Source organism: Epinephelus fuscoguttatus, linkage group LG6 (assembly GCF_011397635.1).
Source record: "Epinephelus fuscoguttatus linkage group LG6, E.fuscoguttatus.final_Chr_v1".
Taxonomy (NCBI): domain Eukaryota; kingdom Metazoa; phylum Chordata; class Actinopteri; order Perciformes; family Serranidae; genus Epinephelus; species Epinephelus fuscoguttatus.
Genome location: NC_064757.1, coordinates 31,356,522 through 31,368,802, shown reverse-complemented (window position 1 = coordinate 31,368,802; position 12,281 = coordinate 31,356,522).

The window sequence follows — 12,281 nt, the reverse complement described above, 5'->3', positions numbered from 1 at the left end:
GGCAGCAGGCCGAGTGCCGAAGACAGTCGATATAACAGACGATATAATGTTACGAGTATAACATCACGAGCTCGAGTGTGATATTGCTTTTATACAACAGTTCAACAGTTAAATAAGCAAGGCTGGTTGAGAAATGTTGAAAAATGAGGACAAAATTAGATAATTTAAGCATTTTATTTGTCTTCCGCCAACAAAAATAGTTCCCTCAGGACTCTGCTGTCACCGTTGCTATGTAACGCAAACGTGGTGCGCCAGGCACTTACTCTTTATACACATTTATCTGCACATTTCCATTAATTGTGCAGCCGGTGAAATAAGTCTCTGGTGACTGCATGGTGGACTGTGGCTTCACAGGCACAGCCGACTCTGCCTTCTGATCTGACAGTATGTTGCTTTTCTCCAAGTCATTGAGCTCCGCTGATGAAACACTGACAAACCTGGATGTGTGCTCAGATGGATTCAGCTTCTCCTCTCCCTCATCTTCCTCTGATGACCATTCATAGTTCAATTCAAAACTCATTTTAGGAAATAAATCCATATTTTTGGCTGTTTGACAGTGGATGAATTAATTAGTCCACAACGCAACTGCTGACCTAACTGACACTAACCGTCAGTTTTGATTTGATTGTTGATTGCAATCAGCTGTGAGGCGGAGTGATACATACACAGTGAAATAACCGTGATGTTGTACTCCGATATCGTCACGATTTTACTGTCTCTCGACCAATCAGATTGCAGGGCCGGAACTAACTGTTGTATAATATAACATTACCTTTATACGTGATAATAGGTCAGTATTTAATTAACATTGATATTTATTATTTTTAATATTGATTTTAATACTGTCATGTTTATCCTTGTGTAATATCACCTTTTAGAAATATAATATTAACGTTAGTCTTTTTTTTTTTTTTTTTTTTTACATTTTATTAATAAACAGCAGTAAAAACAGTACAAATGTTAACAGATTATGCCAGGGCATCAGATCACATTACCAGGAATCTGAAATATTATTATATTATAATATCATATCATTAAAAAGGGAACATTCTTTTGCACTCATTTAGTTAGCCTATTACTTGTAAAATAAAAGCTGGTCATCATCATAAAAATTCTGTCTGAAAGCCATACAAAGCAATACATAGCAAAACATAGATCCTATCAATATTTTATCTAATCTTTGTCAGCCCTCAGGAGTTGCAGAATGACTAACACCCTTCTTCATGCTTCCTTTTATCATTTCATGTCATTGTAAAATGGTAAACTTTTTTTTTTTTTGCGTTCATAAACAGCATAAAAATAGTGTTAACGTAGTATGCCAGAGGATCAGAACAGAGCATTATCAGAAATCCTATATCAGGTCATGAGATTTAATATTAGTCCTCCTGCAGCTTCCTGACTCTTAGCATGCAGTAAGGAGCTAGGCCAAACCAAAGGAGGTGCACAGACCATTAATAAGAGGTCCAGAAATGTCACTGATCCAAATACTATAATTAGCACAGTTTGTTCTTGACCCTGAAAATAGTAGTTTGACTAAACAGTCCCAATTCAAGGTCTATTCAAGGACTGTTCCTTCTTTTATATTTTCATGAAAATAGCCAGGAAGGCTATTTCCATGAAAATATAAAAGAAGGAACAGTCAAGATGACAGTCAAGCGTTCAAGGAGCGAGACTTTGATGTATGTCCTATTAGGGTCCATGGGGTGGACACTGCAAATAATACTTTAACCCATCATATCCTTGTTGTTTTAACTGTGACTGAAAAATCCTTCCACCAAATTAAAAAGCACACATTACGTGATGCTTACTGACTTTTTTTTTTTTTAATCTAAATATGCATGTTTGGTCTCCAAACAGATCATGGCTCTGTCCAGTAGCTGCATCATAGCCTCTGCTGGACAGAGCCATGATCTGTTTGGAGATCAATAACAAGGAAAACAAACATGCATATTTAGATTTTTAAAAAAATGTCATTAAGTATCACTTAATGTGTGCTTTTCAATCTGGTGGAAGTCTTGCTCCTCGAACGCTTTCATGAATGTCTTCATAACAGTACTTCTTTTATATTTTTCTTGGCTTTTTCTGGAGTTTTCAACCCCTTAGGCTACTATTGTTGCCAGAACTTTAAAACCTTTCCAGGAGTGAATAAATCTTGCAGACTTTACCCATTCACACACTGCCACCATTACGGGAGGAACCAGGGATCAAACCCCCAAACATGCTTTACCTTCTCAGCTCTAAATATTATTATAATATTATATTCTTAAAAAAGGGAAAATTCTCCTGCACTCATTTAGATAGCTGATTTTTTGTGAAAGAAAAGTTGGTCACTGTCATAAAAATTTCAAGTATGAAGGCCTTACAAAGTCCATGGGAGAGGGAAATCTTTTCATCTTAACCCAAAGCATTAGCTTTTCCCAAAACACAACTAAGAAAATGCTTTCTGATAGAAAGCCCTAGAGGCAAACATCTCCCCACAGCCCTTAATAAATTAATAATCCTGCAATACATAGATCCTATCAATATTTCATCTAATCTTTGTCAGCCCTCAAGAGTTGCAGAATGACTAACACCCTTCTGCGTGAGCCCCATTATCATTTCATGTCATTATAAAATGGAAAAATGCATACTTTTTTTTTTGCATGTGTTGTGTAATACTCTAATATGATGTTGTAATATATAGTGCAGATTTGGGACGCAGCCTCAGATTATAGTAGATCTAAAATAATTGCAGAATAATCATGAATTTGTGTATTCATTATTATTTACTGTGAAGATCAATGATGGGATTAGCTTTTGGAATTTAAAGCACAAAATGTGAAATCACCAAATCAAAAAGGTTTATTATGGGTATTAGTATGTTTTATTTTGTATCTGTCTCCAATCATTTGCAGTGGTTTGCTTGAGACTGCTTGTCTTGTCAGTGTAGTCTTTCTCGGGTCCCACCTTAACTTTTAAAGCCACGAGGGCAGCGTGTAAGTCTGACTAAAGCAAGATGTTAGGTTCCTGTGTGTCTTGAGTTTACACCGTACCCTACGCCATGGCCTGACGTGCACCTCCCCAGAAATGTAACTACACGTTTCTACTGAGCCATGTTTAATGTGTGTTTTGGTTGTGTTTTGAATCAACTTAACTTTACAGCACTTCACAGAAACCTCCACCGCCAACTAGTGTTTTAGAGGTGTAACTGCAGAGTGACACAGACACACCACAGCACAAGTATAAAGGCTCACAATGGCGTAGGCCATGTGCGTAGGCTACAGCGTAGGCTCTGCATAGAGCTGACGCAGATATAAATCCCACTTTAGGCCACACTCTTGTTTGAGTTTCACTGGTAACCCCCTGTCTGTGCCCTGACCTGGCTGCTTCGAACAGAACAGGGGTCTCATTTATGAACATAGCGTATGCACAAAATGAGGGCCACTTCCCACGCAACCACTGTGATCTATAAAAACAGACTTGATGGGAGAAACTTTGACCCATGCTTATGCACAACTGGAAATAGGAAATGGGCGATGCAGAGGGTGAAGTAGAAGCCTGATTGTAGAAATTGTCAAATATTTTTTAACGCACACCATTTTTGACTTTTGTCTGTAAGTATATTTCATAGTATGGATCCTACGCATTGTTTTACAAATGAAACCCCAGGTCATCAAGAAAGGAAGATAAGCTGTAGCTTGTCTAAAGGCAAGACTAAAGGGAGAATAGAGCCAAAGAGATAACACACTCACAGACAGTTGAGTCATCTCAAATATAGTAGTACCGTAGCTGTAGGGCCAAGACAATTCAAAACCAAAGTAGTGGAAGTTTTGCTGCCAATAAAGTGCAATGGATTGTGACTTCACTGAATGGTAAGCCTCAAGATTCCCTGTGAGGCTGCATCATGTCTGTAGTGCTGTAGTTTATTACTGAGCTAGTTTAAACAGATGGAGAAATGAGAAGCTGCAAACACTTGATTGTGCACAAAACATCAGGCATTCAGTGCATCTCAAATCTCTATTTGCCCCATTTAATGAGATACTTGTTTCCAAGAATCCAGGGTAGGATTTTCCCCATTGTAGGTGCATACAAGTATTGACCAGGTATTAATGGATTTGATATTCATCCAAGGTAATTTTACTGATTAGTTCTCCCTCCCTGGGTGAAAGTTTGTTAATCAGTAAAGTCACCTAGGGTGCACCCAAACGTTCCAAAAATCATTGTCTTTTCATCTGTGACATGAAAACTAATGCTGGTATCTCTGTGTGGCTCAGCAGAAGAAGAGACGAGAGAAGCTGCTGCACAGGTGTTTCTTCCCTGTGGAGCTTTTTCAGTTTCAAAGCACAGGGGGGCGGCATATGTTTGATGGGTTTTTCACTGTTTTAAGTTAGTTTCATTCCTGAATCAAAGCTGTATTAATTTTACATTCTTCAAGCTGAAAACACTGACGTATTATCAGTGTATAAAGTTATGTGCAAAGCAATCATTAGCTCACATTAACATTCGTTTGGAGTGATGTCTCTGTCCACTTGACGAAACGAAAGTCCAATATTCACTCTCCTTTTAGCTCTGTTTTGATGTCTGCCAGGCCCCGAGGAAAATATCTGGCCCCTCAGCTACTCGTTTACTTTATCTGCCTGCTAATTGGTGCTGGGCAAGTAGTATTCAGTGGGTTCAGAGCTTTTTCAGCTGAATACATCTGCATGCTGCTGCTGAAAACTAGGTTGATGAGGACAGTCTATGGGGCAGGAAACCAAAACAAGGAGCTCCGTAGAGTTGAGGTTAAGTACAGAGTTGGGTGATGATTCTTTGTGGGCTCATCAGGGACCCCTTTCACATACACAGAAGAATTTGATCCATTGTTATTGTAGAAATATTCATTCTTACAGCTTTAGAGAAGCAGTTTGTAAAATATAGGGGGGTTTAGCGGCATCTAGTGGTCAGGACTGCAGATTGCAACCAGCTGAAAATTCTCCCGATTAGGGGCATCGGTAGCGCAGTGGATAGTGCCGGCGCCCCATGTACAGTGGCAATGCCTTGCTGCAGTGGTCGCAGGTTCGACTCTGGCTTGCAACCCTTTGCTGCATGTCAACTCTCTCTCTCTCTCTCTCTCTCTTTCTCTCCCCATTTCAATCTGTCCTGTCCTTTAAAGGCAAAAAGCCCAGAAAAAAATCTTTAAAAAAAAAAAATTCTCGTGATTAGAATTCAGTCAACATTCATTGTTCAGTAGACTGTAAAAACAAATGGACCAGGTGATTAAAATCCTTAAATATACAGAATAAAGCAGCTTCATGCTACAAATAGACTTTTCTCCTACGCTGTTAGGCTCATTGGAGCACCCACCCGCTAATGTGTGATCACCTTTTTTCTCTGATAACTTAAGATCCAGAGGTTTCGGAGATTTTTACCAGGAGACAAAATTATTCACAGAGGTCCCTTCCTCTCTAAAACAAATGTAACCACTGATTTAAACCGGTAAAAACAATGAATCAAGCTGTTTCACATTAAAAAAATCTTTGTTTTTCTGCTGCTGCTAAATGCAAATGGCCCTATCCAGAGCCAGTGTTTGGTTTGTCCATTCTGGGCTACAGTAGAAACATGGCAGTGGGACATGGTGGACTTCATGGACAAGGACCCACTCCCTATATAGATATAAATGTCTTATTTGAAGTATCATATTTCATTTCTGCTAATACACTTACTGGCCACATTATTAGGTACACCTCTTCAACTGTTTGTTAATGCATAGAGCTAATCTGACAATCATGTGGCAGCAACTTAATGCATTTTCACACACAACCATTTCTAGGGTTTACAGAGGATGGTCCGAAAAGGAGAAAATATCCAGTGAGCAGCAGTTCTCTGCGTGAAAATGCCTTGTTGGTGCCAGAGGTCAGAGGAGAATGGCCAGACTGGTTCAAGATGATAGAAAAGAAACAGTAACTCAAATAACCACTGGTTACAACCAAGATGTGCAGAAGACCATCTCTGAATGAACGCGTCCAACCTTGAAGCAGATGGGCTACAGCAGCAGAAGACCACACCAGGTGCCACTCCTGTCAGCTAACAACAGGAAACTGAGGCTACAGTTCACACAGGCTCACCAAAACTGGACAATAGAAGATTGGAAAAACATTGCCTGGTCTGATGAGTCTGGATTTCTGCTGCAACATTCAGATGGTGGGGTCAGAATTTGGCGTAAACAACATGAAAGCATGGATCCATCCTGCCTTGTATCGACGGTTCAGGCTGCTGCTGCTGCTGGTGTAATGGTGTGGGGGATATTTTCTTGGCACACTTTGGGCCCCTTAGTACCAACTGAGCATGGTTTAAACACCACAGCCTACCTGAGTATTGTTGCTGACCGTGTCCATCCCTTTATGACCACAGTGTACCCATCTTCTGATGGCTACTTCCAGCAGGATAACGCACCATGTCACAAAGCTCAGATCATCTCAAACTGGTTTCTTGAACATGACAATGAGTTCACTGTACTCCAATGGCCTCCACAGTCACCAGATCTCAGTCCAATAGAGCACCTTTGGGATGTGGTGGAACGGGAGATTCACATCATGGATGTGCAGTCAACAAATCTGCAGCAACTGTGTGATGCTATCATGTCAATATGGACCAAAATCTCTGAGGAATGTTTCCAGCACCTTGTTGAATCTGTGACACCAAGAATTAAGGTGGTTCTGAAGGCAAAAGGGGTCCAACTTGGTACTAACAAGGTGTACCTAATAAAGTGGCCGGTGAGTGTATATCCCCCTAAATCCTACACACTTACGCCTTCAATTAATTCACTATGAAGGCTGAGGAAAAGGGTTTGCGCACAAATAAGTTTTGAGTACAGAGCTCTACTAAATATCCCATGTTAATCATGGAGTAAATACAGCAGGGCTGGCATTTTGGATAAAATATGAACGTGACATTCATGCTTTGCACTGGGCGTACACACCCGCAGCTTTAATTGGCTACAATGTGCAGTGTAAGCTCGGGCTACGTCACTTATCACAGGCCCACTTCATTAACTGCAGAACTCCTGTTTTGAATATGATGCAGCGAAATTATGTATCCACATGGCCTCCTCTTTAGCTCATCCCCTCTTCTTTTCCAAATTATTCCTCCTCTTGTCTTTACTCTTTGGGGAGAGAGAAGTGGCACTGACAGCGAGGAGAAGTGGTGAAAAGCTGCAGTGTACTCTCAGAACTCCATCACACATGACTGCCCAGCCACACCAATAAAGCAAGACCCATATGCTTATGGGTAATGATGTATTTATTCACACATTTATTGTAAGAGTGGGAATTTCTTTAAGTGCTGTGTTTCTCAACCATCTCAGTATTACAGACGCATCACTGACTACTCTGACTCACCATATACACTGAATATCCTTAATTGGTGTCAGTCACATGTGAATTTTCATCTGCGTGCTATACATAATGTCAATAAAGTATTTAGTGTACTTTCAGTAAGGCAGAATATTGAGATAATTGGGCAACCACCCACAAATGAATCAAAGAGAGGGCACGTAGGCATACTCTAACTAAAGCCAGAATGGTGCATGATGCGCCTTTCCAAGACGTATCAGGAAACATCACTGAGATAATTGCCTTGGACAAATAATACTTTGGCACGCTACAGTCGTCATCACGAGACTCACAAAATTACCGTAATAGCTAGTTAGTAGACTCAGGTGTTAATTCCTGAAGTCCAGTGGCGTCATTGTATCCGGTGATGGCACTGGAGTGTGCGTCAGGCATTAGATGACTCTTCAGTTGCAGGCTTTGTATTTATCAAGGCTCAGCTGATTTGCTACTGCTGTATGAGAGCTCACGCAGTTCCTCATAAAGCAGGAGCAAATTCATTCGTAATGTGATTGTGTTTTGCGTGTGTCCCTGCGTGAGTGTGAGAAACACACACTCTAACAGGTAGATATTCCCATATTCACCCTGCCGTAAGCGGCAAGAGATGCCAATTCCTGTTAGCCCCGTGTCATGTTTCATTATTGTTCATTCCATCACTCAGGGGTCACCATGCTTGATAAGTAATCTAGAGAATTTCTCAGCTGTCAATCAGTAACACCCGTCCCCGTCAAATTACCCCCTCCTCTCTTGGCTCCCCTCTTGTTCTCTGATCACACAGTCAGCCGCTTTTGTCATTTGGCACGCAATGACAGCCACAGCACCGGCCTTCAACAATCATGTTATATTGGAGTAAGAGTTTGAAATGCCTGCGAGACGATCATACATAAAAACATGAGCACACACATGCACATGCTCACAAACACTTTTGTCTGTCTGACACAGGAGGAGATAATTGCCAAGCTGTGTCTCTGGCTGTGTTAGTGTCCTCAGGTGGCAGCGAGGTGTAACTAGAGAAAGTTTCTCTCTTAAAGGCACAGTTCCTCTAAAATCAAAATAACATATTTTCCTGTTACCTGTAGTGCTGTTTGTTTATCTAGATTGTTTAAGTGCGAGATGCTGAGTGTTGGAGAGATGCCAGCCTTCTCTTGAATATAATAGTACTAGGTGTCACTCGCCTCGTGGTGCTCATAGCACAGAAAAAACACACATTTGACAAACTCAACAGCAATGTCTCTCTCCAGAAATCATGACCTGGTTACTCCAGATAATCCACAGACCTTGCTGTGAGCAGTTTCATCTACTGAGCTACAGCCACCAAGTGTATTTTATAAAACAGATGGGTCAAATCGAGCAATCTGATCTGTTGTTAGTCATGATATAATAACTGTATACAGGCAATTACATCTAATTCCTATACAAAATTTTGTATCAAGTAGCCTTGTACTGTGACTTTAGAAACTGCTAACAAACCAATGAGCTAGCTAGGGAGCCTGCTAACTAACCAGCTGCCACAATAAGGTCAACTTTGACCTCTGTGGTGACCTAAGGCAACTATGGAGAATTACATTGAAGAGGGCTTATTTCAGGGGGCAAAATTTGCTGAACCTATGAACCTAGATGACATGCAGAGATATGTAAAACAGAGGTCACCAATCTGGGTTACAAGTGAGCTACAGGCGGCTGAAACCTAGAGACAGTGTTGCCAAGGCAAAGGACACACCTCCACCTAACAACCAATGTTTAGTCATGGACTTTTCATGGCAAGCTACGACATTAAAGGCACCCTGGGTGCATTGGTTGTCAATGTCCTTGGACACCGTGTCAAGTTCTGCCTGTTACATGCTTTGTCCAAAGTTGTTGAAGAATGGCGCTTTGGCAGTGACTTACAGCGCCAGAAACCGAAGAAACGAAAACCCCCCCCGAGAAAACGAAAAAAGGCGTCCTTTAATGTTGGCATGATATTGCCAGTTGCCATTATAATTTAATGGTGCCCGGCAGCGTCAGGGGGAAACGAGGTGGGACAAGGATAACTGTTAACTGTTAACTGATAACTGCTCGCCCCGCCTGAGAGTCCATGCGGGGCGGGCAGCAGGGGTGGTGGATAGGTCCAACGAAAACTGACTTTCACCTGAGAGAGTGGTTTCCGTGTCTATGTCACACAGTGTGGCTGCATTAAACTTATAAGATTGCGAAAAAAAATCACAGTCTGTAGGAGGCTAAAGAGGGGACTGTTCCTTTAAACAAACTGTTTTGTTTCACACGGTTGCATGTGTTTAAGCATCTCTTAAAATGTTCATGTAAATGGGAAGAAAAAAAGGCAAAAATTATGGTTAAGTGAGAATATTTGACATTTCTTTGCAGGTCCGCAAAAGTTAATTCTTCCACAGCAACAACAAAAAGGGGTTTGGTTTCCAACACTCACCACTGATAAGGAGGCTGTTTGGGATAATAATAAGATAATTATATAACTATGAATGTTTGCTGGTGTTGATGGCCTCCAGTAAAAGAAGCAGTAACTGCTAGATTCAGAAGCAAGACTTTGTCCGCTTGTTTACAAAAGTCATTCAGAGCCTGAAGAGGAGAAATTAGAACCTAAATATCATTAATCGTTTTTTATGTGACATCAGAGTGAAGGGCACTGGTTTCATGCTTTTAAATGTGTATTTCTGGCAGCAGAATCCACTCTAAATGGGAGATAATTTAGGCTGATCGTTACCCTTCTCCACAGTGTGTTTCAGGAAAAAACTCTTCAAAATGTCACTAAATGGCTTTGACATTTGACATTCAACATTACCAAATGAATGGCATGGGAAGACTGTATGTGCGCTTCAACATCCTGAAATAAGTGGAAATATTCTGAAATATGGTTTACAGAGTGTTATTAACTTGGCACAGAGAGGCTTAAAGGAAATAGTTATCTTAAACATCTCACATGACTTGTCTGTGAAGTCTGCGAGCTTATTATGATGGATTAGCAAGCAAGGGTTTCCTCTTTTCGATGCTGGACTCACACAGCTCTACCTAAATGTTGCAGTGATAGATTCCAGACATATTTAAGCATTCACACAGAGAACTGCTGTAAATGCCTGCAGGACGGAGCCACTTCATCTCCCCTCCATGTCATAACCTCTTTTTCAGGCGATGTAGAATAATTGAAAATTTAATAATATAATATTCAGAGCTGCCGGCACAAAACACAAAAACATATGACTGTATGTGCCGGTTGAGTGCTTTATGAGTAGGGAAAACAACACTGGAGACTTCTGAATCTAATCATCAAAAAGATAGAGAAATATAATGTATGTTGTGTCCAGAGTCTTGTCTGCTGGCCTCATTTTTTAGTTTTCAAAGTGAACCAAAAAAACATTAATATTAAAAAAGAAACAACTACAGTGAAAGGCTTTGAAACCCTTGGAGATATTCTTGATACAAAAACCTAAACAAGGATTGAATGCTGAGACTGTGATAAGAAATAAATGCCTCTTTCTCTTTACTGTGCTGCACGCTCTCCTCCTGTTAGTCACATGGAGCCCTTCATCCACACTGATGATAAGAAGCCGACCACTAAAATCAGTCACTGTTAAGGCTTCAAAGCAGATGAGAGAACTTGTGGGATGATACCAGGAAGCTAAGGTCAGCGGCCTAATTTATAAAATGGTGTTACTGTTAAATTGTTTTTGTGTAATGATGTCAGCAGAAACCCCCAATCAGCAGCTCCTGTGGTCATAACAACTTGTTTGTAAAGCTGTGCTGTACTTAGAAAAAGACAATTCAGACACGGCTTGTTACAGACTTTTACAAAAAGGCAAAAAAATACCATTGTTATTGGCAAACATTATCTGTTAAAGCTTGGAGGAATTAATAATCAAATCATTTTTTTAAGTAGCTATTTCAGGTGTGTTTTGACAGGAAACAGGTAGGAAAACACACAAAGGCAGGAAGTAAAACCAGAGATGACACATGAGGAGAGAATCTACAAAATAAAACAGGAAGCAGATAAAACATGTACAAGGATTTTGTTATGGACGGAGCCAGGTTAGCAGTTTCCCCATAATTTAAGTCTTTATGCTAAGCTAAGCTACCTGGCTGCTGGCTGTAGCTTCATACATAACAGACAGATATAAGAGCAGTAGTGATCCTCTCATCTACATTTTGGCAAGAGAGTGAATAAGTTTATTTCCCAAAATTAACTATTTCTTTAAAAACATTTACTTATGAACAGTAAAGTGTTTTCCATATGTAATATTATTAACTCGGATTGTTTGTTATGAGTTGACCTGCTGGCTTATTGCTTCATGTGTGTTCAGTCCAGCCTTGATGACTGAGTAGGTGCGCCTGTAGGGTAACTCACATATGGGGTAACTCATCAAGCATGTCTCATTTCGCAGTGAGGAAAGTCTAACATTGACTGAGACATTTGCACCTTTGGTCATTCTTTCACTGTCTATACAGCCCCAGTATGTAAATAGAAGCATTGCACCACTGCTGCAGTAACTCAAACAGAGGAGCCATGTCTAAACCCTATCTGTGGGTAATCTCCATTCTGTACGTGCGCCCAAACTCTGTTGTGTAAAGTTCACGAGAAGTTCACATACTGAAAGTTCTCATTGCGTGCTTCATAAAATACTTATGCAGCATTTTTGTTCTAACTGCTTTCTGTGAGTGAAGTGGAGGCATCGTGATTTTAAAACTGCATTTAAGCGTAAATTGAACGACATTTCAACATTTCATTGAACCAAAATGGTATGCTATACACCTGGAAGGAGTCCCAGACTGCAGACAGCAGCAAAAACTGGACCAAAATTGATGCGATGTGGTGTTGGAAGATGCGGGAGCCCTAAACGTCTCGCTGCAATGTCTTGCAATGTCTTGTGAGTATTTGTAATGGTAACTATCTGCAGTGTTGTGTCCATTACTTGGCCTACTGTACTACTG